The sequence below is a fragment of the Sminthopsis crassicaudata genome, chromosome 3 (genome assembly GCF_048593235.1).
Source record: "Sminthopsis crassicaudata isolate SCR6 chromosome 3, ASM4859323v1, whole genome shotgun sequence".
NCBI classification, from domain to species: Eukaryota; Metazoa; Chordata; class Mammalia; order Dasyuromorphia; family Dasyuridae; genus Sminthopsis; species Sminthopsis crassicaudata.
The window spans coordinates 213551075-213577310 of record NC_133619.1 but is presented as its reverse complement, the minus strand read 5'-3'; the positions used below and the strand labels follow the sequence as shown (position 1 = coordinate 213577310).

General features: G+C 37.8%; 1 protein-coding gene and 1 pseudogene across 6 annotated transcripts in view; both read left to right on the top strand.

Moving 5' to 3' along the window:
• Nucleotides 1–26236, top strand: part of REPS2 (RALBP1 associated Eps domain containing 2) — a 267978-nt gene that overhangs the window by 223322 nt on the left and 18420 nt on the right. The window lies entirely within an intron of this gene.
• LOC141560999 (peptidyl-prolyl cis-trans isomerase FKBP1A pseudogene) lies at nt 5788–6788 on the top strand (annotated as a pseudogene).

Sequence of the window (26236 nt, the reverse complement as noted above, 5' to 3'; positions counted from 1 at the left end):
AGAAACTAGAGACAGCTTTTCTGATCAGAATAAGAGAGGATTTTCTTCCCTTCCAGATCTCTCCTAACCAACCCCTTCTGCTCTATTTCACCATCAATCTTACCTCCCAAGTAGTAATCTGGTATATATGACCTACCTTACCCTCTGAGTTCTTCCTTTTTCTAGTCTCAATGAGCTCAGGAAGAGTTATTTATCTCTAGTATGTATGGTAAATAGTCTTTAAATATTATTTATATTATATAATATATATTATATTTATATAATAAATTAATCCAAGATCATTCTGGAAGCCGCATGGTATTATAAAAAAAAAATGAATTTGGAATCAAGACACTTGTGTTTTAATACTGTTTGTGCCACTAACTATTATTAGTAAGTGATTTCTATTTTCTGGACCTATCTCTTCATCTATAAAACGAGAAGATAATTTAATTGGAATGATTTTTTTATTTCTTAAGTTCAGAATAAAGTAAATAAATTTTTTTTAAAAATAAGGTTAGATTCCATGATCTCTAAGGCCTCTTCTGCTAAGTTTATATTAACATGCCAGCCCAATAGAGATATATTTTGAAACAGAAAAAAAAAAAAAAGCGAAAAAAAAAAGCTGCTCTGTCAAATTTAAATTCAGCTAATGCCACTAGGTGGCACTTTAATGACATTACAGGAAATTAGCCTGCTAGTGTTTATTTCTTGGGAAGCCCTTGAACCTGAAATGATTTTATTTATTTATTTTTGCAGATGAATTATTAAACCAGTTGTTCCAATTTTTATAGTCCATTTTTCCTTAATGAACATTATCTTTCATGCAGGAAGATCTGAGTCAACATGAAGAGTGACATTTATCACAATATAGTAAAGAAAAGTTGTCCTGTTTCTTAATACCTTCAGTTATAGACAAGGAAGATAGAGAAGGTAAAGGGGGGAATGAAAAAAAAAATGCCAGAAGTTATAGAGCATTTTTAAAAACAAAAAGACAGAAATAAGTATAATTATCAGGTGTTGTTATCAAGAATCACGATCTGATTAGATTGCCAGGACCTTAGACCAAGCCCACATCTGGATTTTAAGAACCATATGACCATATACCTTTGAGGATACACATTTAGCTCTGAGGATGATAAAAGTAATAATTGTATGTAGCATTGTAAATTGTGCAGAAGTATATAAGCAATCCCCATTCTAACTTGGATTTTTAAATCAAATCTGCCAGCTGTTTATATCTAGCATGGAATTAGGGTTCTGCTGAAGGTCTTTGATTTCCATGGAGATGGCACTTCTTACAATATCATGGCAACAGGGGACCTTGCAGAATAACTCCAGTTGGTCTGAGTACTATTTTTAATTCAATTCAAGAAACAATAAAATGTTGACAGCATTTGAGGTACTGGAGTTGACAAAGACAAAGCAACAAAGTCTTTGCCTGCAATAAACTTATGTTTTGCTATGAGGGAAGTAAAAGAACTTGTTCACAGCTAACTAAGTGTGCTGTAAACGACCTTTGAAGAGGGAATTTCTTACACTTGAATTAGCTGCCATGTGTGTCTTAGTGATTCATCTTTGACCCATTGTCCAATCTATCTGTTTTTTTCTTACCAAGGTTATATGCTTCTCAAAGGCAAGGATTATGTTACTACTCATTGAGAATTGTATGTCATTAGACCAAGAACATTTTTTGGTATGAAAATTCCCTCCAAGTAGATCACAACCTGTCCACAGTTCATATACTCTTGGAGGGTTCCCTTAGGTTTGAGAGGTTAAATGACCTACTCAGGGACACTTCATTGGCTAGTATTTTTTTTTTTTTAAACAAAGATACTGGAACAGTTTTTCATTTTCATCTCCAGCTCATTTTATAGATGAGGAAGCCGAGGTAAACAGTGTTAAGTGACTTGCTCAGTTCACACAACTAGTAACTGTCTGAAGCTGAATTTGAGCTCAGGTCTTCTGGATTCCAGCCAGGTGCTTTATCCACTGCTTCATCTACCTTCCCTTCCCACCTTGCGATAATCTGTAAATAAGTTCATCTTCAGGCAGGTATCTTTAAATCTTTGTTAAAGGTTAGGAAAACTCCATTAGTTATATCATACTATGGCTCCCATAATTATCCAATAAACATTTATTAAGTACCAATTATCACCTAGTCCAGCTCCTATTAAACATTTATTAAGTACCTACTCAGTCAAATTAATTCCCTCATTTAAAATATGAAGAACTTGTGGCCTAGAGGACAAAGGAATCACCCAACTTCAGACAATTACCAGTAATACTTCATGTTTTCATAATGATTTAAGGTTTACAAAGTATTTTGCTTACATTTTTGTGAGCTGAATCTAGCAGGATCCCTTTTACAATCTTGTTTCATAAATGGGGAGACTGAAGCTTAGAAAGGTTGAATGGCTTTTCCAGTGTTACCAGCTTAAGACCAGTATTCTTTGCATTGTTCTGTGCTGGGAAACTGGGCAGTAGAACCTGACTAGCTCTTCAGATTAGAGAAAATTAGGTGGTAGGATGTCTAGAAAGAGCTCTGAGCCTGGAGTCTAGAAGACCTGGATTCAAATCTAGCCTCTGTATGACTCTGTGGGACAGCAAGACCCTGACTCAAATCAGTTACTCAGAGGCATCTCCAAGTACAGACAGAAAGTTCCTATATTTAGAATCTTGAGAATTGGGTGGTCCCAGCACCAAGGAAAAACTCAGTGCAGGAGGCCACTTGATAAGCACTGTCAGCAAGCTTTTATCATCAAAACCCACAAAAACCACAGTACTTCCCTCACCTACCCCGTTCCTATTGGCTTTTAATTTCATTAGCTGGGTCCTTACCTGCAGGGAATAAGGAAACTAGTAGTCTTCTGCAAGTTCTTATTCAGGGAATAAGGAAGCTTGTGGACTTCTGCAAGGGCTTTACAGAATGTGATTGTCACATAAGCATTATGGTAAAAGGCTTAGTAATTTTTATTTCTGAGAAATGGAAACTGGGGCTCTCAGACTTTGATTATTTTAATGAAGTGTCTCTGGGAGACTTTCAATATGTCTCACTCAATCCCTCCTCTTTTATCTGGTAATGGAAGTCTCCCAAGATTGCTGAAGTTCCTTTAGTAATTCTTCACACTTTCTATCTACCCATCCGGGTCTTTCCAATCTTTCTGGAGCAACATCAGCTTAATGCTACACTTTTCTTGTATTAACTTAGACAATGAACTCTGGACAATATTAGTGATTAGCTTAATCATGTAGGGTAGACAAATTGGAAGCAGTATTACCCCACTAACGGCGATGAGTCCAAACCATAAAAGCTGTTCCACCAGATGCCCCTAAACCATGACCACCAAAAGGTCTCTAACGGGGACTTCCAAGTCTGTGCTGGCATGTGCGCCAGTTTCCTGATACTTTGGGTTATTTCTTTCACTACTTGTCTGTTGTCATCAATCTTCATACAACAGTTGGTTAGATTAAGTTTCCCACAGACATCTTTTTCTTCTGCTAACAGATAATCTAAAACCAATCTGTGTTGTAGAAAAGCTTCCCTGGTTTGGGTAGCCTAATCAGCCAAGAGATCTAGGGCCCTGGCGGTTTGATTGGTTATAATTTCCACCACAGCTTGAAGCCAACTTAACCTATTCAAAATATACGCTGGGCTTCTGTAGCCCCAACTCCCATCCTGAGCCCAGGTAGCGGGGCCCATACTCTCAGATTATCCTCTCAGGGGGCCAAGTGTCCCCCCATCCGTTGGCATCTCCAGCAGAAGTGAGAGAAGTGTTTGTATTTCTCTTTTCCCTTTTCAAATTATCATACAATGGGACCCCTAATTGTCCTCCTTCCTGTTCTGGTAGGAAAAAGAGTTAGGCCTGACTAGTCTAATATAACAGCTCCCTGTCCAATTCCGAGGCAACTGGGTGTAGGCTGTTGAGCCACAATCCCAGAGCTGGTTGTGCCTGAAGGAATATCGAAGTCCAATTAGGCACTACGGGATAGTAATAACCAGCTAAATTTCCCAAAGGCCTACTGGTGCATTTTCCATACCGACAGCTCCATGCCCTCTTCCTTTTCTTCCATCTGCAACTTGTATTGCAATAATTGTCACTTGGGTTATCCCTACTCCAGAATTGTTTGAAGTGTCCCCTCGAGGTGGAGTTCTTCCATTGCCAGCTATACCGTGGGAGAGAGTCTGTTCCTGTACTGTTTCTCCTCTTGCACCCTGCCACCCTGGTAGCTTCCCTCGCTCCTGCTGCTGCTGATTGGAGTTGACAAAATTTCAAACTGTCTGATTGTTCATACAATGGGTCATCCACACATTTTGACCACGTTCTGTCTGGTAATTGTATGTGTGTACTAGTCCATTTATCCTCATACTTAGTACAATCCTCCTTATTATAATGGATTCTAGTTATCATATAAGGTCCACTCACATTGACTCATTCCCATATTTTTACCATTCATCCTATTTTGGTGGAGGCAGTACCTCCCTTGCCTTTCCTCTGTTAAGGGCCTCATATGACCAAAAACCAATACCATGTCAGGTAAGAGATTCATTACTGGATATCCAAATGGGGTCTAAGGGAATAGGAACCCATGGCCCTTGTGTCATGTGTTGCATATCCAGCAATCTGTCAAATTAAAACTAGAGGCTGCAGTTTGTATTAGGGTCTGAAAGGTGTTCTCCCATCGTGGGGCTGGAGTTGAGGGGGGGTGTACCAGGGGAAGAGAGGATATTAACCCAATGCTTATAAGTAGCAATCCCTAGTGTTTTGGTTCAGGTTCTGGTCCCATGTCAAATCTCTAAGGCATAACAAAACAGTCTAACAGTTTTCAGCTATGACAAGAAAAATACCTAACAATGTTCCCCAAATAAAAATTCCCAGAAGAAGTCCATTAGTTCTTAATTTTTGTTTTTAGTTTCAGTTTCAACCTATCACTAGAATCATTCCCTTGAGCCTCCCCAGGGCCTTTTACTCTGGAACGACGAGTCCACCCTCTTTCTTTGGTCTGGACTGCAGTATGAGATGTCAGGAGGATCTGGAAAGAGCCTTCCCACCTCAGGGTTAACTTGTTTTCCTTCCAGGACCCAATCAGGATCCAGTCTCCTGGCTTATATTGGTGGTGAACCCTCCTTCACATGAGTCACCAGCATTAAATATATTTCCTTAAGAATAAATCTTTGGTTTCAAAAATTGGATCTACTTGTTTTTTGACTAGCATCCCAGTATGGATGGCCAAACAACAATTCATAAAGTGACAGCCCTATACGAGGCTTAGTCCTTATTCTCAAGAGGGCAAGGGGAAGGCACTTTGTCCAAGGTAGCTGACTCTCCAGAGCCAATTTGGTTAGCTGCCTCTTGATTTCCTGATTCATCCTTTCCACTCTCCCTGAGGAAGGAGGGTGGCGTGAAGGACGGAAATCCCAGAGTATTTCTAAGGCTCTACCTAAGGATTGCAGGATCTTAGCTGTAAAATGGGTACGCTGGTCTGATTCAATATGTTCTATTACCCCCTACCTTGGAATAATTCGTTCAAGGAGGATTTTGACCACAGCGGAAGCTGTGGCTTGTTGAAGGGGAGAGGCCTCTACCCAGAAAGTCAGATGGTCCACTAAGACCAGCAGATGTTTAATGCACCCCACAGGGAACAATTCATGAAGTACATCTGTATGCTTTGAAAAGGCCTGATACCGAGTCTGTCCCTCTGCCCGCCGGGAGCAGCGCGTGAGGCCGAGTCCGCCGTTCGATCCACCCGCCTCCGCCTTGCCTCTTCTGGTCTCATCTTGTGCTCCCTCGGAGCAGCGACCCCCGACCCGCTCAGGGCCGGCTGGGGCGGGAGTGCAGGTGGAGACCATCTCCCTGGGAGACGGGCGCACCTTTCCCAAGCCAGGCCAGACCTGCATGGTGCACTACACTGGGGTGCTTGAAAATGGAAAAAAGTTTGATTCTTCCCGTGATAGAAATAAACCCTCCAAATTTGTGATGGGCAAGCAGGAGGTGATTCGAGGCTGGGAAGAAGGAGTTGCCCAGAGGAGTGTGGGCCAGAGAGCAAAAATGACCATCTCTCCAGACTATGCTTATGGTTCCACTGGTCACCAGGCATCATTCCTCCAAATGCTACTCTCATCTTTGATGTGGAACTTATAAAATTGGAATGACAGGAATGGTTTCTTCCCCTAGCTCCCTGTTTCTTGAATTGGACACCTGGAGTAATCCAGAGTCTCAGCTTCAAGAAGAAGAATGCACATTAATTTGTATGGAGCTTTTCTCTGACATTCCACCACATTCATTGTATAGACATATACCCCCGTTGGATGTGTTATCACTTGGCTTTGCTTCCAACTCTTCCTCTTGTATATGTGTTGTCTCTAAACTATACACTGTAAACCTCAATTTGTCAAGTCATTCATTTTTAGTTTTTGTTTTTGGGGTCTAGATTTAAATTGAAATCTTTTGGGTGTAGATTTAAGATTAAGCGTATGATCAAGCATTAACAGCACACAGAAGGGTTAACCTTAGAATAGAAATTATTTGGACAGAGAAAATCTTTGTCCCTTTTATTTTGGGGGGGGTGAAATTTATCTATTATGTATTGAAAAGAAGTTGTTTTTTTTTTTTGTTTGTTTTTTTTTTAGTTGCTGCTGCTGTAAAGCCATAGCAGATTGAGGAGCTATTGAGGGCTGACATATTCTCCATGTTGAATTATTTCCTTGGAGCATATCAGTCAACCTGTCCAAAATGAAGGTGGGGAAGGTGCTTCAACCACCCAACCCTCCTTCTCTCTCCCCCCCCCCCCCAATCTCTGCCTTTTGAAAGCAGATATTTTCAATGCAGTGTTGGACACGCCACTGGGTGTCTTATCTACAGGACAACTCGGGTCAATATAAACCTACTTTGTTGATGCCTGACTTTTTTTTTTTTTTTTTTCCATCTTGTAGTTTTTCTAATGGATTTGGAGGACTTTTTAAAAATCTCCAGTAGCCATCAAAGCTCCACAACTACCTAAATTCCAAGAACTTGAATTGATTGTTAAATTGAAAAAATTTTCAACACAATGAAAGCCCAGTCATTGTCATAGGAAATCGTTGCGTATTCTTTACCAAAAAAAAAAAAAAACACACAAAAACCAAAACTGATGCTGGTCATCATAGCTTCAACATGTCCTGTTTTTGATGCTCAGCTTCCCTATTGCTGATACTCCTCCTTCCACCCCCACCTTCCTTTTTTTCTCCCACTCTACCCCTCTTTTGCTGTCCGTGTTTTGATTTGGTAAGATTAACTGCCATCGCCCACTTTCCCTCCACCACATGAGTTTCAAGTTTTATTATTGCAATAAAATGCTTTATGCTGGCTTTTCTCCAAAAAAAAAAAAGAAGGAAAGAAAAAGAAAAAGAAAAAGAAAAAAGGCCTGATACCAGGAGGCCGTCTACCCGCCAGGGCTCATCATAGGGTTGCTTTATTTGTCCTTGGATAGACATAGCAACCATCCACTATTTGCCAGGCCAGTATATGTAATCTGGGGGTTGCAAACTTTGCAAGTGTTGCATCACACAGGTTCTGGACATCCCAGTGACTCTCCTGGTGTAAGTATTGGAGCACGTGTCTCATACCTGCCTTGGTCAGTACCTCTCTCTGCCTTCGGGCAAGAACCAGTAGTCCTTTGTGTCTTCCTGGGCTCTGAGAGCCTGAAGCTTCTGCTTCTCATCTGGGATATAGGAGATCTTTGGAGATATTTGCTGGGGTGGTGCCATCTACCATCATTTAATTCCACCATTTCCTCAGGATTAGTGGGATCTCCCTCCCCTGCTCGCTTTGCTTCCTCATCTGCAAGGCAATTTCCTTTGGCCTCAAAGGAATCCCCAACTTGATGCCCTTTCATATGGACAGCAACTATAAATTTGGGTAGCATAAGATTAGTCAGTACCTCAGCTATCAAGGCCTCGTGCCAATCCCTTACCTTTACCCAAATTTTTCCAAATATATGCACTACTCCCCAGGCATATTTGGAATTAGTATAAATGGTTCCACTCTTTTCTCCTAATGTCTGTAGGACCTGGTTAAGAGGAAATAATTCACAGATCTGAGCTGACCGATTGTGGGTGAGATCCTGACTGGACCACTGACAATCCATTCCCATCGATGATTGCATACCCATTCTGCCTTTTCCCTCCTATCACTCATGAAGAACCATCATGAATTCTGTCAACAGAGGTTTTTCCTGTAAATCCTCCCTAACTTTTGGTTATAAGTCTATTACATCTAAATCATGTTCTACTGGAGCATGTTCCCCAGGAGAGGCAGACAAAAAACTGGCTGGATTTAGATTTGAATCCTGTGCTAATATCAAATCATCTTTTTCTAATAGAATTGCTTCATCTTTCAATATTCTAGAATCTGTCAACCACCTCCCAGCCCTTTGATTCAAAATAGACCAAACTTGATGAGGGACACTCACAATGATACTTCCTCCAAATGTCAATTTCTTACTTTCCTCCACTAAGGTGGCTGTTGTAGCCACTGCCTGTATACATGAGGGCCATCCCTTGCCACCAGGTCCAGGAGTTTAGATTGAAAAGCCCATGGATGTCTCTGCCCTCTCCTTATTTGTGCCAGCACCCCACAATGCTACTCCCTTTTTGGTATTAACAAATAGGTGAAATGGCTTTTCCAAGGTTGTAACATCAGCACTGGGACAGACATTAGAGATTTTCTTAATTCCTCAAAATTTTCTCTTGCTTCAGGTTCCCACTCAATGATTGGGTTTTTCTTCTAGCAAGTAAGCGTAAAGGGGTTTAGTTAACAGTGAATAGAAGTGCATATTCATTAATCCAATTTCTACAGTCCCCACCAGCCCTAAAAATTTCCTGAGCTCCCTTTTTGTTCTTGACCTTGATATTTAGAGAATCCCCTCAATCCAGATTGGATCCAGTTTCTTTTGTCCTTCACTTATTAAGTGTCCCAAATATTTTACTTCCCTTTCTACAAACTGCAGCTTTTCTTGAGATACTCTCAACCCTTTCTGCCTCAGGAAATTAATAGTGATTTGTGCTATAGGATTTCTCTTTCTCCCTACAAGGAGTAAGTCATCTACACACTGGAATATTTTTGCTTCCCTATCAGAGCACTCAAATACCTCTAATATCTTTTCCAAGACTTGTCCAAATAGATAGGGTGATTCTGTGTAGCCCTGGGGAAGCACATTCCAACGATATTGTTGCTTCCTCCCTGTCTCTGGGTGTTCCCACTCTAATGCAAAAATATTTCTACTTTCCTTGGCCAAAGGACAGCTCCAAAATGCATCCTTCAAGTCTATCACACTGAACCACGGGTATTTTTCCCATGATGGTGTAAGGGTCTGGAACTACTGGATGTGAGGGGAGGACTATTTTATTAATCTCCCTCAAGTCCTGCACCATCCTATATGTCCCGTCTTTTTTCCTCACTGATAGAATGGGGGTGCTATATGGTGAAATGCAGGGTTCAATCAACTTTGTGTCTAATAATCTCCTAATGACTGGTTGTAGGCCTTTTCTCCCTTCTGTGGGGATGGGGTATTGTTGAACCCGAAAAATATGTAGTGGGTCCTTGACTACTATCCGGATTGGGGTGATAGAGAGATGTCCTGGATTCTCAGGGCTGGCCCATACCTGTGGATCAGTTTGGCTCATCAGTTTCTTTCTTGATATAAGTTTTTTTCAGGCACTAGCACAGATCCTTTAGTCACAAGGCTGATAGATAATTTTGTAATCAAATCTCTTCCTAACAGATTTACTCCAGCTTCAGGTATCACCAGAAGCTGTTCTAATACCTCTGTCCCATCATACTCTATGGGCATTACTTCGGACATGGGGACTGGGAAATTTTCTCCTTTAACCCCAGACACTATTAAAGTCTTAGTAGACAATTTTGTCCCTTTTGGTACCTGTGTGATTGAGGTTCTGGCTGCTCCTGAATCTACCAACAACACTAATTCTTTCCTAGTGGAGCCCATCCTTAAATTTATCAAGGGCTCTGAGTGGGACTTCTCAATGAGCCCCTGACTTCCCTAGTCCTCTAGTTCCATCAGAGAGGCCACCTGTTCTTCTTCCCTTCTCCTGGGGTACTGTGGAAAAATGCCCTTGTTTCCATATGCCCAGCATCCTGAGTCCGAATTTCTCAGCTCTCCTCTTTTCTATTGAGTTTTTACAGGCTTCCAATCCGTTCTAGGTCCCTTAATACCCTCTATTGGGGGCATTCTGATTTTGTGCACTCTGAATTGCCTGTACCATTATCTTAGTTCTCTGATGCTCTCTCTTATCCCTTTGTTTTTCTCTCTCTTCTCACATGTACTTTTGTAGCCTCTTCCAATAAAGTTCTTAATGGCTTCTGATTTCACCCATCAATCTTCTGTAATTTCTTATTAATATCCAGCCAGGAATTAGATACAAACTGCACCTTTAATACCTGCTCTGCCTCAAGGCCTTCAGGGTCCAGTCCTGAATATTTCCTTGTCCCTGCCTTGAGGCGCTCTAAATGTTGGGCGGGTGATTCTTTCTCTTGCCTAATTGCCAGAGTCTTGTTGATGTTCTGCCTTTTAGGGAATGAGTCCCTGACACCTGTGATTATGAGTTCCTTCAGATCCTGCATATGTTGTCTATGTGCAGGGTTATTGCCGTTCCACCCCAGGTCAGCCATTGGGTATTTCTGTTCTATCAGTACTATCCCAATAATGGGGAGGGGTGCCTTCTCTCCATTCCCTCATAGCAGTTGTCCTGATTGAGGTTTGTTCCTCATGAATAAATAGAATATTCAGGATACGCATCAATTCAGACCAGGTATATAAACTGGGCCCCCCAAATAAGTCTAACTCCTTTGAAGTTCCCACTGAGTCCTCCATGATAGAAACTAATTCCTTTTTGAAAGACCTGACATCATTTCCCGACAATGGATTGGTTACAAACCCACTTCCCCCTTACATTCCTCCCCGTGGGACCTCCTTAAGGGGAAATATATTATGAGGCTTTTCCTTTTTCTCTTCCCCTCTCTGTTCTTTGAAAGGGAGATTCTGGAAGTCTTTTTCTAATTGCCTCAACTCCCTCTGTAAGGGGGGAATGGGGTCTTTCCTTTGGATGGGCTACCCTCCTATCTTGTCCTCCTTTAACTCCCAAGTCAATGAGCAGAGCCTCTTCAGGTACTGGTGGAGCTGCAGCCAGAGGAGGGACATAAGGCAGGGGAAATGCAGCAAGGGGGTCCCATAGGTCATCCTTTTTTCTGACTTTTATTGTTCTTCCCTCCCTTTGGGCAGTTTAAGAAGATTCTGGCAGATCCATCAAGCCAAAGGTTGGCTTATGCTGATTCCTCAGAGTTGAAAGGATCTTTCCCATTAACATATAAATTTAGTTGCTGACACACCTAATCTTCAGAGGAGCCAAACTCCTGCCAGATGACTACCCCGCCTATATTCTGGTTCCCCCGACAAAACAACAATACTTGATCATTTTCTTTTTACTCTTCCCTTTACATTTTGGGATTTTATCCCAATTTTGAAGCCAATTCCCCAGAAGTCTATTGGCCAGTATTCCCTGCCCTCCATCCTGACTCTTTCTTTGGACTGCACTTTTCCCATAGTACAACCTGCTCCAGACCAGGCTTAATGAAGGTCACCCTTACATCAGTTGTCACACAAGTGTGTTCTCAGAGAGCCCTTACCTCGGGGTCGGAGCAATCCCAATAATTTCAAAAGGACTAATCCCTCAGGTCCCCTTGACTCAACCAATAGACCCCCAGACTCCCAAGCTCCCTCAAGCTACATATGTAGGTTTTTCCAGACTGCTGGCCATCAGGATTGCTTTGATCTCCAGTTCTGTTTATACTGAGTTTTTCTGCTTGGGGTCGCTTGCCCTCTGGGAGGGAGGTGGCACTCTCAAAATCAAAACCCATCAGATCAATTGGTCCACCGGGCACTGCTCTTGACCTGAGACCATCTCCCTGAATATCACTGATCCCGGACGAGCCCCCAACTGTGTGGGATGGTAAGAGCCTCACTCAAATTGACTACTCAGAGGCATCTCCAGGTACAGACAGAAAGTTCCTATATTTAGTGAATTGGGTGGTCCCAGCACCAAGGAAAAACTCAGTGCAGGAGGCCGCTTGACAAGCACTGTCAGTAAGCTTTTATCATCAAAAACTGTACAAACCACAGTACTTCCCTAACCCACACTGTTCCTATTGGCTTTTAATTTCATTGGCTGGGTCCTTGCCTACAGGGAATAAGGAAACTAGTGGACTTCCTCCAAGTTGTATATCTATTGTATAGGCTGACCATCTTATTGTATATATGTATAAGGAATAAGAGCAGATTTATAACTCCAAGAAGTAGAGAGAATTCCATGTTGAATATAGTTTTAGCAATACAGTTTTAGTTGAATATAGTTTTTAATTTAGAGGCAGAGTACAGGAGAGCAATTATCTAACCTTTTTGCAAATATGAAAACAAAACTTTAAATTCTTCTTAAATTATAAACTATCTGATTTCAAGGTTTTTGGTGAAATATGACAGCACTCACCTGCAACCTCTTTCCCAGGGAGGCTGAGGTTGAGAGAAGTGGGGGTAGGAAAACTCATCTTGTAGTAACTATGCAGTCTAGGAAAGTGAATCCATTTAGTGACCATATCCAAAAATTCTATGTTTTTGTTCTTTGAGTCCATCACTTCTCTTTCAGGAGATTGGGTACATTTAGCCTTTTACTTTATTTTAAAAAATGAGCTTCTGGGGGCAGCTAGGTGGTGCAGTGGATGGAGTACCAGCTCAGAAAATCAGGACCTGAATTCCAATCTGGCTTCAGACACTTAACACTTCCTAGCTGTGTGACCCTGGGCAAGTCATTTAACCCCAATTGCCTCAAAAAAAAAAAAAAAGTTTCTGGCTTAGGTGCTTTCTCAGTTTGATTTCTTTTGTCCTATAATTTTCCTAGTCATCTCACTCCTAGGTGAGGATATTTATTTCCAAAGTATACTCTTCCACTTGGGTGAGCTCTAAATATTGAAAATTTCTACCCATAGGATAATGAAAGTTACTTTCAAACCCAAAGTCCTGTTTCTGCTTTCTGCAAATAAGCAGAGCAAGTTTTATCTTTTTTGTAAATGATAAATATCTTCAATTATTTTAAAAAGTGTTTTTATTACCAAAAAAATCATCAAAGATTTTATATGAAATTGTTACTCTATTATATAGTTTTAAATATAAATACATAATATAGTTTTAAATATAAATACATAATACATAAATATATACATACACACATACATAGTGTCCCAAAATTCATAGTTCAATTAAAGCTAACTATTTTTAAAGATATTTTTATTATAAACAAAAAATCACCAAACTCAAATATATTTTTTAAAATTTTATCTTCTTTTTTTTTTATAATAATAGCTTTTTATTTTTCAAAATACATGAAAAGATAGTTTTCAACATTCACCCTTGCAAAATTTTGTGTTCTAAATTTTTCTCCCTCCCCTCTCCCCTTGCCCTAGACAACAATCCAATGTAGGTTAAAACATGTGAACTTCTTCTAAACGTATTTTCACATTTATCATGCTGTACAAGAAAAAATCAGATCAAAAGGGGGAGAAATGAGAAAAAAACAGGCAAGTAAACAAAAAAGGGTGAGAATACTATATTGAGATTATATATTATCTATTATATAATACTATATATTATCACATAATATTGTTGTTGCTGTGTACAATGATCTCCTGGTTCTGCTCATTTCACTCAGCATCAGTTCATGTATAGGTCTCTCCAGGCCTTTCTAAAATCATCCTGCTGATCGTTTCTTATAGAACAATAATATTCCATAATATTCATATACCATAACTTATTCAGCCATCCTCCAAACACAGTTTCCAGTTTCTTGCCACTACAAAAAGGGCTGCCACAGACATTTTTTGCCCATGTCCTTTTCCCTTTTTAATGATCTCTTTGGAATGCAAACCCAGTAGAAACACTGCTGGATCAAAGGGTAGGCACAGTTTGATAAGCCTTTGGGCATAGTTCCTAATTGCTCTCTTGAGTGGTTGGATCGTTCACAGTTCCACCAAGAATGTATTAGTGTCCCAGTTTTCCCACATCTCCAGCATTTATCATTTTCCTGTCATCTTTTCCTGTCTTTATCTTTTTCTTGCCATCTTAGCCAGTCTGAGAGGAAACACATTTTCATGTACAAAAGCCAGAAAAAAATGATGTTATATGAAATCATTACTTTATTATATTCAGCTATATATATATATATATATATAAACATACATAAATATACACACACAGTGTCCCAAAATTCTTAATGAAGTTAAAGCTAATTATTTTTAAAAGATGTTTTTTATTACAAACAAAAATAATCATCAACAAACATGAACATTTTCATGTACAAAAGCCAGAAAAAAGTTGATTTTATATGAAATCATTAATCTATTAAATATTAAATATATTTAATTTATGTATATACATTGTGTATATACATATATACATCTATCTGTCTGTATATCTGATATCCTAAAACTCTTAGTGCAGTTAAAACTCACTATGCTGGTTATGAAATTTAATGTGACAGTATCACCATTATTACCCTGTATGTCTCCCCTTTTGAACTTTTTGCTGCTCTCATGAAAATTACATATTTTCAAAAAGTGTTTCATTATATGGCTTCAGCTAATGAAAATGATAAAAGACAGAACTAAATCTTCTCCTGACTAAACTCTATCCAATTCTGGCAGCCAGTCTTGAGATGACTTGGGTTTGAGCCCCCATACCATCCTAAATCTCTGTTGTTTGGACATGCTCCAAGTGCCTCCTAATCTCAGCCTAATCTTTAGTTTCCTTTTAGCCTTGGCTCAAATCCTATATCCTGCAGATGTCCTGGTCTCCCTGTTGCTGGTGCCTTCCTCTCTAATGCTGGCTTCCTCCTTATCTTATATCTTATATGTGCTAATTTTCCTATATGCTGATATTCCATTTGATTCTTCATGACCCCATTTGAGATTTTCATGGCAAAGATACTAATAGTGGGTTTGCCATTTCCTTCTCCAGCTCAGTTTACAGATGAGCAAATGGGGTTAAGTGATTTGACCAGAATCACACAGCTAGAAAATGTCTGAAACCAGATTTGAACTTGGGAAAACAAGTCTTCCTGATTCCAAACCAAACCTTTTATCCACTGTATCACTCCACCTATCCCCCTCCCCAAATCCTTCCTGCCCAGGTGCTTCTTCCTCATTTCCATCAGTTGGAATCTCATGTTTCCTTTAAGAATCAAGTACTTCTTATACCTCTTATTCAGGAACATAGAGGACTGTATATTATTATCCCTACATCCTATTCAGTATTGAGGTATGGTCTATTTCCCCCTTTTTCTTTGTATCCAGTGATTATATCACAATGCCTGGCACATAGTAAGTGTTAAAAAAATGCTTATTTTCTTTAAGAATCAAGTACCCCTTATACCTCTTATATAGGAGCATACAGGAATGTATGTAATTTCACCTACATGCTATTCAATATTGAGGGCATGGCTCTTTTTTTGTTTTTGTTTTTTTGTTTTTCTTTTTATCTACTGCTTATATCACAGTGCTTGGCACATAGTAAGTACTAAATAAATGCTTGTTAATTGATGAATTCTTCTTTTTTTTTCAATAGTATAGCATCTAGAATTAGAAACAACATTTAAATGTGACTTAACCAAGGTGGAAGTATAGTGGAAACAAAAAATTCCTCATTTTGTTTACTGCATTAGAGCAGGATAATATCAAATTAGCTTAGGAGGGGAAGAAGGAAGAGAGAATGGGTTGTCTTGTCATACCCGTAACTTATTGATCCACTGAAACATCTTTTTTTTTTTTTTTCCCCACATGAACTGCTGTCCAATCTCCTGCACACACACACACACACACCATGCTGTACTTGGACAGTTGATTATTTTTAATGCAAAGTTCAAGACTTTCCACTTAATCTTAATAAATTTCATCTTATTTGTTATGGGCCAGAACTTGAAACAAGGTGCTAAGTCACTGGAATTGATAGAGACAATACTTATGTACTTAGTTCACACCTTTAGAGTTCACACCTTTAAGAGAATTCACACATTAGAGTTCACACCTTTAGAGAGACTATATAAGCTAGGAGCCTCAACTAGGATTGACTTTGGGAGATTCAGAGCCAGGATTCAGTCGAGGCAATTCATAAGTCAGAGGACAGCAGCCCACAAGCCCATACTCTTGGAGGTGGAGTCAGATTCATTCCAACTTCTACTTTTGTGCTGGCTGGAGACATTGGGAAGACAAGAGGTTGAAACTGGAAGAGACAAAGGACTAATGGCAAGCGCTCTTGGAACTAAGGAGAAAGCTAGACCTCTAAGAAAGCTAATCAGGCCCCAGGAAAAGATTCAAGACTTGGAAGGAGAAAATAAAGGATCTGGACTTTATTTAACTCCTGGCTGCATTTGGGATGATTATTGAATTGAACTGAAACTAAGGCTGCTCCCAGAAGCTCTCCAAGAAACCTGCTCCCAGAGAACATTATAGTTTAGAACTTATTAAATTATAGAATACTATATTATTAGATTTAGTTTGTTGATTCGGCCTATTGAGATCTTTTGAGATTCAGATCCTTTCATCTAATATATTAACCATCATTTCCAGATTTGTCATTCACACAACAACAAGAGCAGTAGACAGTTTCACAAATATGCTATCTTTGTCTTCATCCAAATTAATAGAAAAATAAATAGAATGGCTAAGGATAGACCCTCCTAGTGACATTTCATTTGGGGTATGTCTCTTTCCAGAGAGATTCTTGAATCTGATCATTCTCTATCTCCAATCCAATGTAATTCAACAAACACTTATTAAGTGTCTAATATAGGCCAGGTACCATATTAAGTGTGGGGAATGCAATTAATAAAAAGAAAAACAGTCCCTGCCCTCAAAGACTATATAGTCAGAAGGCAAGTGGTATAGTGGATGGAGTAAAACCTGAGTTCACTTATAGGGTGTGTGATCCTGGGCAAGTCACTTCATCCTGTTCACCTGTTTTTTCCTCTATAAAATGAGCTGGAGAAGAAAATGGCAAAACACTCTAGACCTCTGCCAACACAACCCTTAATAGGTCATGAAGAATTGGACATGACTAAAAAATGACTGAACGTCAACAAAAACAACAGTGAATGCTTACTTGCTTGTTCCCTCTAAGTTATTTTAATAAAATTAACACAAAGAGGACATCTGAATCTTTGCCCACCTCCTCTTTCTTCTTCTATTTAGTTCATAAATACCTGCGCCTGGATTTGATCTCATATTTTCTGGAACAGAAAATTGTATTGTATTATCAGGTTCTGTTTACTTCACCCTAAATTATAAGTTCATACCAATCTCCCCAGGTTTCTCTCAAATCTTTCTCAATAAGAAAAGGAAAAAATTATGTGATAATTTTATTACGTATTTAAAATGAACAGAAAATTGTACATAATAAATTTATGGTTTCATATACAATCATTTTTAAAAACTATAATATATTATGGAAATGCTTGTTTTAGTCCATAAATTAAAAATATGATAGTTCACAGGAAAAAAGGTGACTCTTTTCCAATGATACTACATCTTGTACTCTTGATACCAGTTCTTATCTTCTCTGGCAAATTGCCCCCAGAGTCATCCATTCTTTCTATATATCTTCAATCCTCAAAAAACTTGACCCTGTCATCCCCTCAAGTTATATCTCCTGTAAAACTCTCCTTTCTCTGCTAACTCATCAATAAAATTAGACTTGTTCACTCAATTCCTTTCCTCTTAGTTTTCAACCCCTTGCAATCTGGCTTCTGACCTCATCACCCACATGAACAGCTTTTCCAAGGCAGCCAGTGTTCTCATAACTGCCAAATCCAATGATCTTTTTTTCAGGTCTTAGTCTCCTTGACATCACTGGAACATTTAACATGATCAACCACCTTTTTTGGATTTTTGCATCTCGTTTAATTTTTTTTTTTTTTTTTTTTTTTTTTTTTTTTTATGATGGACAACAATTGGAGAAAGGAAGCAGCAAGAGCTTTGAGAGGAGGTTCCTATAACAGTCTAAATAGTAAGAGATGAGAACCTGAAACAGAGTAGTTGCAAGGAGAACAAAGAGGAAGATTTGAATTCCAGTGAAATTTCTTAGAAATTTGTGATTGATCAGATGAGGCTTCCCAGCTCTGCTACTTGGCACCTGAATGACAAAGATCAGTTTAACTTAATCACTCTGGGCTTTTCTTCTTTTTTTTTACTTGTAAATTGGATGTCCAGACAAGATGGTCTCTTGGGATGTCCCTTCCAATATTAAACCAATGATCTTTTTCATATCATATAGGGAATATATGATTTTGAATTCCAACTCTGGAAAGTAGCATTAGCTCCATTTTATGGGTAACAAAGCTGTAATTTACCCATGGTTTGTTTAGTCATTTTCAATTACGTTTGACTTTTAGTGACCCATTTAAGGTTTTCTTGACAAAAGTAGTGGAGTAGTTTTCCATTTCCTTCTCCAGCTCATTTTATAAATGAGGAAATTGAGGTAAATAGGGTTAGATAATTTGCCCAGGATTACAAAGTTAGTAAGTGTCTGAGACTGGATTTGAATTTAGGGTTTTCTGACTCCAGGCCCAGTACTCTATCCACTATGCTACCTAGATGCCCATTTTGCCCATGGTTATGTAACTAAGAAAGGTTATTGTGAAACTAAAGCACTTTGTAAAAGGTAAGGTACTATAGAATTTAGAGAAAGGTGAGTTTTTGTCTTTTTATCTTGTGTTGAACTTTTGTGCTCCACCTTAGTAGAGGCCAGGCAAAATATACTAGCCTCATTTTTGGCTGAAATGATTAGAATTTCCCTTTACAAAGGATACTTCCTGGCAATTAGGCAAATAGTTGTTAAAATATTTTTTCAGGAAGTCATCTTTTGACATTGTTATCTATCCCATGTTATTTATGTATAAGCTTATGTATCTTATTTGTATATTTATGAATATTCTATTATATAACATAAGCTGTGGCACTTTGTACCAACTATATATATTGGGCAGCTGTTTGGGCCCTCTTTTAGTTTGTGGCTGTCTTGAGAGAACTGATTATTAATAATCAATGCTTTGGAGAGATTCAGATTTCTCCCCCGCCCCCCCACCTTTTTTTAATCTTCATTTGAAGACCTCAATTTCTTTCTTTTTTTTTTTTTTTTTAATTATAGCTTTTTATTAACAAACATATGCATGGGTAATTTTTCAACATTGACCCCTGCAAAAACTTCTGTTCCAATTTTTCCCCTCCTTCCCCTCAATTCCTCCCCTAGATGGCAGGTAGTCCCATACATGTTAAATATGTTATAGTACAATATATGTATACATATTTATACAAGAAAATCGGATTTAGAAAGAAGGTAAAAATAACCTGGGAAGAAAAACAGAAATGCAAGCAAACAATAATAGAAAGGGTATAAATGCTATGTTGTGGTCCACATTCATCTCCCAGAGTTCTTTCCCAGGTGTAGCTGGTTCTGTTCGTTACTGATCAGTTGGAACTGATTTGGTTCATCTTGTTGAAGAGAGCCACGTCCATCAGAATTGATCATCATATACTATTGTTGTTGAAGTATATAATGATCTCCTGGTTCTACTCATTTCACTCAGCATCAGTTGATGTAAGTCTCTCCAATCCTCTCTTTATTCATCCTGTTGGTCATTTCTTACAGAGCAATAATATTCCATAACATTCATACACCATAATTTACCCAGCCATTCTCCAATTGTTGGGCATCCATTCAATTTCCAGTTTCTAGCCACTACAAAAAGGACTGCCACAAACATTTTTGCACATACAGGGAAGACCTAAATTTCTTAAAGCTGAGCTAAGCTCCTCTATTCAGTCCTCACCCAGGTGAGGTAGTCATTGTGTTCCACTCTAGTTTGGGTGGGGATAAATTCTTTGACTATATTGCCTAAGGTTGGGGCTAATTAAAAAAGCAAAAGACATAATCAAAGTTCTCCCATAGTTCTCCCCATGGTTGAAGATGGCATTTTACATCCCAAGTCTATTGGAACTGTCCTGGATCATCCCATTGTTGAGAAGAACTAAGTCTATCATAGTTGATCGTCACATAGTCTTTCTGTTACTCTGTGGAGTATTCTTCAGGATATGTTTCAAAACAACTAAAGCTATACCAAATGAGATAGGGTAGTGTAATCAGCCAATCAGCAGGCATTTATTAAGCACTTACTATGTGTAAGGCTCTATACTTAGCATTAAGAAGACAAAGAAAGGCAAAAATACAATCTGTACCTTCAAGGAGCTAATTTGCTTGCTTTCTTTTAAAAAAGTTATTAAATTGCTTTTTTATTATTATTTCTTTTTTAAATGGTATTTTACTTTTACAAGTATATGCAAAGATAATTTTCAACATTCACCTTTGCTAAATCTTGTGTTCCAAATTTTTCTTCTTCTCTTCCCCCTTTATCCTCCCTAACACATCAGTCAGTCTAACGTAAGTTAAACTTGTGTAATTATTCTAAACATATTTCCATGTTTGTCATGCTGCACCAAAAAAAATCAGATCAAAAGGGAAATAAACAAGAAAAAAAACAAGCAAGCAAATGTCAACTACATCAAAAAGGTGAAAATACTGTGCTTTGATCCACATTCAGTCTTTATAACTCTTTTTCTCTCTCTGGAGGTGGATGAAGCAGGAATCTATTGCGATTGCCTTGAATCACCTTGCTGTTAAAAAGAGCCAAGTCTATAACAGTTGATCATTACATAATCTTATTACTGTGTATAATGTTCTTTTAGTTTTGCTCACTTCACTCAGCATCAGTTCTTGTAAATCTTTCCAGGCTTTTCTGAAATCAGCCTGCTCATCATTTCTTATGGAACAATAATATTCCATTACATACATATACCGTAACTTATTTAGCCACTCCCGAGCAAAAGAACATCTATTTAATTTCCAGTTCCTTGCCATTACAAAAAGAAAGGGCTGCTACAAACATTTTTGCATATGTGGATCTTTCCCCTTCTTTTATGATTTCCTTGGGATATATACCCAGTAGAGACACTGCTGGATTAAAGAGTATGCAAAATTTGATAACTTTTTGAGCATAGTTCCAAATTGTTTTCCAGAGTGGTTGGATCCATTCACAGTTCTACCAACAATGTATCAGTGTCCCAGTTTCCCACATCCCCTTCATTCATCATTATCTTTTCCTGTCATCTTAGCCAATCTGAGAGGTATGAAGTGGTACCTCAGAGTTGTCTTAATGTACATTTCTCTAATCAGTAATGATTTAGAGCATTTTTTCAAATGATTAGAAATGGCTTGAATTTCTTTGTCTGAAAATTGTCTGTTCATAGAAGAACTACTTTTCTAATAGGGAAACAACTTGTAAATAGCTAGATTACATCTACATAGTGTATAAAAGATAATCTTAGAGGGAAGGTGTTAGCAGTAGACACAATGGAAAGAAATTTGAGTGTCAATTAATCAACAAGCAATTTTTAAGTGCCCCTGCTCTCAAGTAACTCACAGATTAATGGGGTATGACAGTATGTAAGCAATTATATACAAAAAAAGCTGTATATAGGATAAACTGAAAATGACCAATAGAAGGAAGGCAGATTAAGAAAGACTTCTTGTAAAAGCTGGGACTTGAAGTAAGCCAAGAGGCAGGGATCAGTGGGGGAGAGCATTTGATATATGAGGAACAGTCAAGAAATGCCATTGTTCAGGGAACACCAGGAGGCCAATGTCATTGGATAATAATATGTATGTATATGGTGTGTGGTAGTATATAAAGTAGAAGACTAGAGAAGTATGTGGCACAAGGGCAATTGAATTCAATTCCTTCAGTACCAAATAGAAGATTTTAAATTTGATCTGGAAGTGATAACAAGCCATTGGAGTTTACAGAGCCTCGAATTCTACTCACTGCTCTTCTTCTTACTACTTATGTAACTTATATGACCTCAAGGAAATTACCTCATCTCTTTCTGCTTCAGCTTCATCAGTTATAAAACAAGGAGCTGGACCAATAGATGCTGAGGTGGTTTCTAGATCTAAACAGGTGATTTTAGAAAGTCATGAACTTCTGCCTGGCAAAGGTGACAAAAATGAAAAATGACAAATGCTAGAAAACTGTGGGAAATAAGATATAATTGATTCACTATTGATTAAATTATGAAAAAGTCTATTGTCATTCTGGAAAATAAGTTAGAACTATATCTGAAAATACCCTTTGACCCAGAAATACTAAAGAGATCACAGAAAAAGGAAAAAATCCATACATATACAAATATTTAGCACAGCTTTTTTTTTTTTTTTTTTGGTGTGGAAAAAAGTTAGATACTGAGCAAGTGTCCATTGGTTGGAAAATGACTAAACTAGTTTTGGCATAAGAATGTGAGAGAATGCAATGTTGTAAAAAATGATGAAGGGGACAGATACAGAGAAATTTGGGAAGACATGTATGAACTGATGCAAAGTGAAGTGAGAAGAACCAGAATAATTTATATAATAGCAACATTTCAATGGCACATAACTTTGGAAGATCTAAGAACTCTGATCAACATAATGTTCATCCCAATTCCAGAGGACACAGGATGTAGCATTATGCCTAATTCTTGACAGAGATATTGATAGACTCAGAGTGTGGACTGAGACATTTTCTTTCTTTATTTATTTTTGAACAGGGCCAATGTAAGAATTTACTTAATTATGTGTAAAGGGAATTTTGTTTTTCTCTCTCAAAGTTGGGGAAAATAAAAAGGAGAGAAGATGAATTTTCATTGGTTAAAAAAATTAAGTAAAATCAAAACGGAAAAATAATCCTATAAGCTTCCTCTAGAAGTAATGTGTTCTCCCTTATGAAGCAATCAGTTAACATTTATTAAGTGCCTACTATGTGATAAGCACTATTCGAAGCTAAGCCCTAACAATTCAAAGAAAGACAAAAAGCCAACAGTCCTCAATTCACAGTCTAAAACGAAAAGATACATGTACACAACTATGTTTGAGCAGGATAAAAATAGGGCATTGACTATATGACATCTTAAACCCAGATCTTCCAGTTTCAAATCCCTCTCTATTACATTGTCCCCATCATTCAGTTGCTAATATTCAGTTCATCCTTTTTTTAGTGGATACTAATATTTCAGTACTCAGAATTGCTTGGGGCTATCCCTCCACTGATTCTGGTTAAGAGAAGTGAATATTAAGGAAGCTTACTCAGCAGATAGTTCATAATTCTGCCTTCTCTAAGAACTAATTAAATTCTGTTGTTCTTAACTGGTGCTTTTCCACAATAGCCAGTGCTGCATATTCTTGCTAGTATTAAGGACTACTAATTGATCCAAAGGTTTTGTTCTAGTGTTGGAAGGAAAATTCATTCAAAACATGGAAGAAGGAAGGGAAAGTGTATCATTTTACAATTTGTTTAGTTTTTATTTTTTTCAAGAAAGCTTGCCTTTAGCCGTAATAGGCTTTTTTGTTTTGTTTTGTTTTGTGTTATCATGCCACAAACTGACAGGCACATTTTATCATAAAAAGCTGGTAGGAAGGTATTATTCAATTAAAACATTAATAGTAATTCTAATATTTGGTTGTTCCATATACAATCAGACAATTAACTTTAATACATACAAGAAATCTTTTAGGATAAGAAAATTCTGCCCATCATAATATTGTTTTTCCATTATTTCCTCATGTACACACATCACATGTGTTTGTATGTGTGTGTACATGTGTGTGTGTGTGTTTTGGGGAGGGTGTATTTTTTATTGGGACTTGTGAATTTCATTAATGAAGGGAATTTTTGTTGTGGAACTTCCCCCATCAATGCAGATTTGCAGCTCTTCTGCTCTTTATCCTTTTCTGCTAATCTTAGAAAGTTTTTCTTTGTGCACAAAGTGGTTTTAAAACTGCTAATTGTGATACAACTAATATGTATGAGAATTAGGTCTTGAACCTAACTTCCTGCCTTTGTTCTACCTCATAGTGCTTACCATACTTTTTCCTATATGCGTGAATAAAAAGGCCAGAAGTCTAAGACATTTTTCAAAGATATTTCTTCTTAGTTGGTTACCTTCTTCCCAAAAGGCCTACTGTGGGGTTTATATTATTAATAACTATAAAAGAAAGTATGACAAACATTTTCCAAAGATGATGATACTGCTGTCAATAATAGTCAACAATTTAGAGATAGAAAAAAACTATTTATCACAGAGGGAAGTCACTGAACAAAAATTGGCAAATTGTTGATCACATCAGTTTCATTAACTTATATAGGTTTTGCTTACACAAATAGGATGGGTAGTGGAATTTCAGAGAGCAAATAAGGAAAGATAATGATTTACAGACCAAGAAGAAAAAGATCTTTGTCAGGTAAAATGGGAAAATTACCTGGTTAACACCAAACATATAGCTTTTAAGTGTGATTTTGCAGACTCTATGTGACTTGTTCATTTTAAGTAAAAGGCAGTAAGAAAAACTAAAAGCAGAATGTTTCCCATGGAGATGATAGCCTTATCCTAACTAGAGGTTTTCAAGATTATCTTTTTTTTTCTTCACCAGAACTGTGATTTCATTGGTATAGTAAATTCCTAGTGAGGCAACTCTTATCGGTATAGCTCTGCAAAGCATTTGTTATAAACCATGATGGTGATGATGATAGTAGGAACATTTATATTTTACTTGAAGATTTGCAAAGTGCTATCCTATTTTATTTTCACAACTCTGGGAGGTAGGTGCTATTATTATCCCCATTATACAGATGAGAAAATTGAGCTTAGTGAGTTTCTGTGTGTGTGTGTGTGTGTGTGTGTGTGTGTGTGTGTGTGTGTGTGTGTGTGCGTGTGTGTGTGCGTGTGTGTGTGTGTGAAAGAGCGAGAGAGACAGAGACAGAGACAGAGGTAGAGAGAAACAGAGACAGAAACAAAGAGAGGAAGAGAGAAAGGGAGAGAGAGAGAGAGAAAGCAAAGGAAGAGGAGAAAGAGTAATAAAGAGAGACAAGTCTAGATTTTGGGTCTTCCTAAGATGGATTAGCTAGGCATGAATTGTTGGTGTCTTAAGTGTATTTGTGCTATGTTCGAAGAAGTAAACAGTAGATGTGTCATTAGTGAGTGCTAAGTGAAATAAAAAGCTTCCATTAGTCTCTTTACCCAGAGTGTCATTTCAGAGCTTTTGTGGGAACATTCTTTTATAGACACAGAGAGCAAGTGCTGCTTTTCCTCCAGAGGGTCCAGGTCTGCAAATCAAATAGTGTAGATCATAGAGAGGCCAATGAGGAGCATGCTAAGTTCTCTGTGACTTCTTTGGTTAGTGTGGATTCACTGGTACATTATTTACCAAGCTTGACTATTTAGAGTACATAAGAAAAATGGATTCTGTATAAGGCATTTAGCTACATTTTTTTTTCCTTAAAAAAAAATTCTCAATCTTCTATGTGATCCTTGTTATGTCTAGATTTATTTATTTATTTTTTTTTTGGTTCATTCATCTGTGTAATTTAAGGGAATCAGAATTGTAAACAGGAAATGAAGTATCTCTGAGATTGAAGGCAAACCTCTTGATGTAGGTGTAACACTTTAGGATTTGTAATTTTATGATTGCGCTTTCTTATTCTCCATTTTTTGTGAGTTTTTGTTGTTGTTTAGCCTCATAATAGAAAGATCAGATATGTCTTTGACATATACTGACTACGTAACTCTGAACAAGTCATTTAATAACTTAAATGTGTCCCAGGCAACTTGATAGGTCTTTAAGTCATAGAATAGGTAACTGCTTTCACTGGTGACAGTTTCCACTCTAAAAATTCTCTGGAACAATGAAATCCCAGTTCTAGAACAAAAATAAAAGGAAAAAAAAAGTTGATCAAGGGGTCTATGAAAGAGAAGGGGTCTTTCCTTTACCTATGATTTTCCTCACTGTGTGGCTTTTGGGAAGTTTCTTTACCTCATATCAGTTTTTCACTTATCCATATCTCTATCTATATATACATCTATGTATGTATATATATATATATATATATATATATATATATATATATATATAATACACATAGTTATTATATAATTTATTATGTATCTCTATCTGTGTGCATTTTTATCACAACAAGACAAAAGAAAAAGACACCAGAAATCTTTACCTACAGGGGACTGGCATGGAAAGGTAAAAGGGGAAAAGCAAGGTGAAGGCAAAAATCACATTCTTTTCCCTC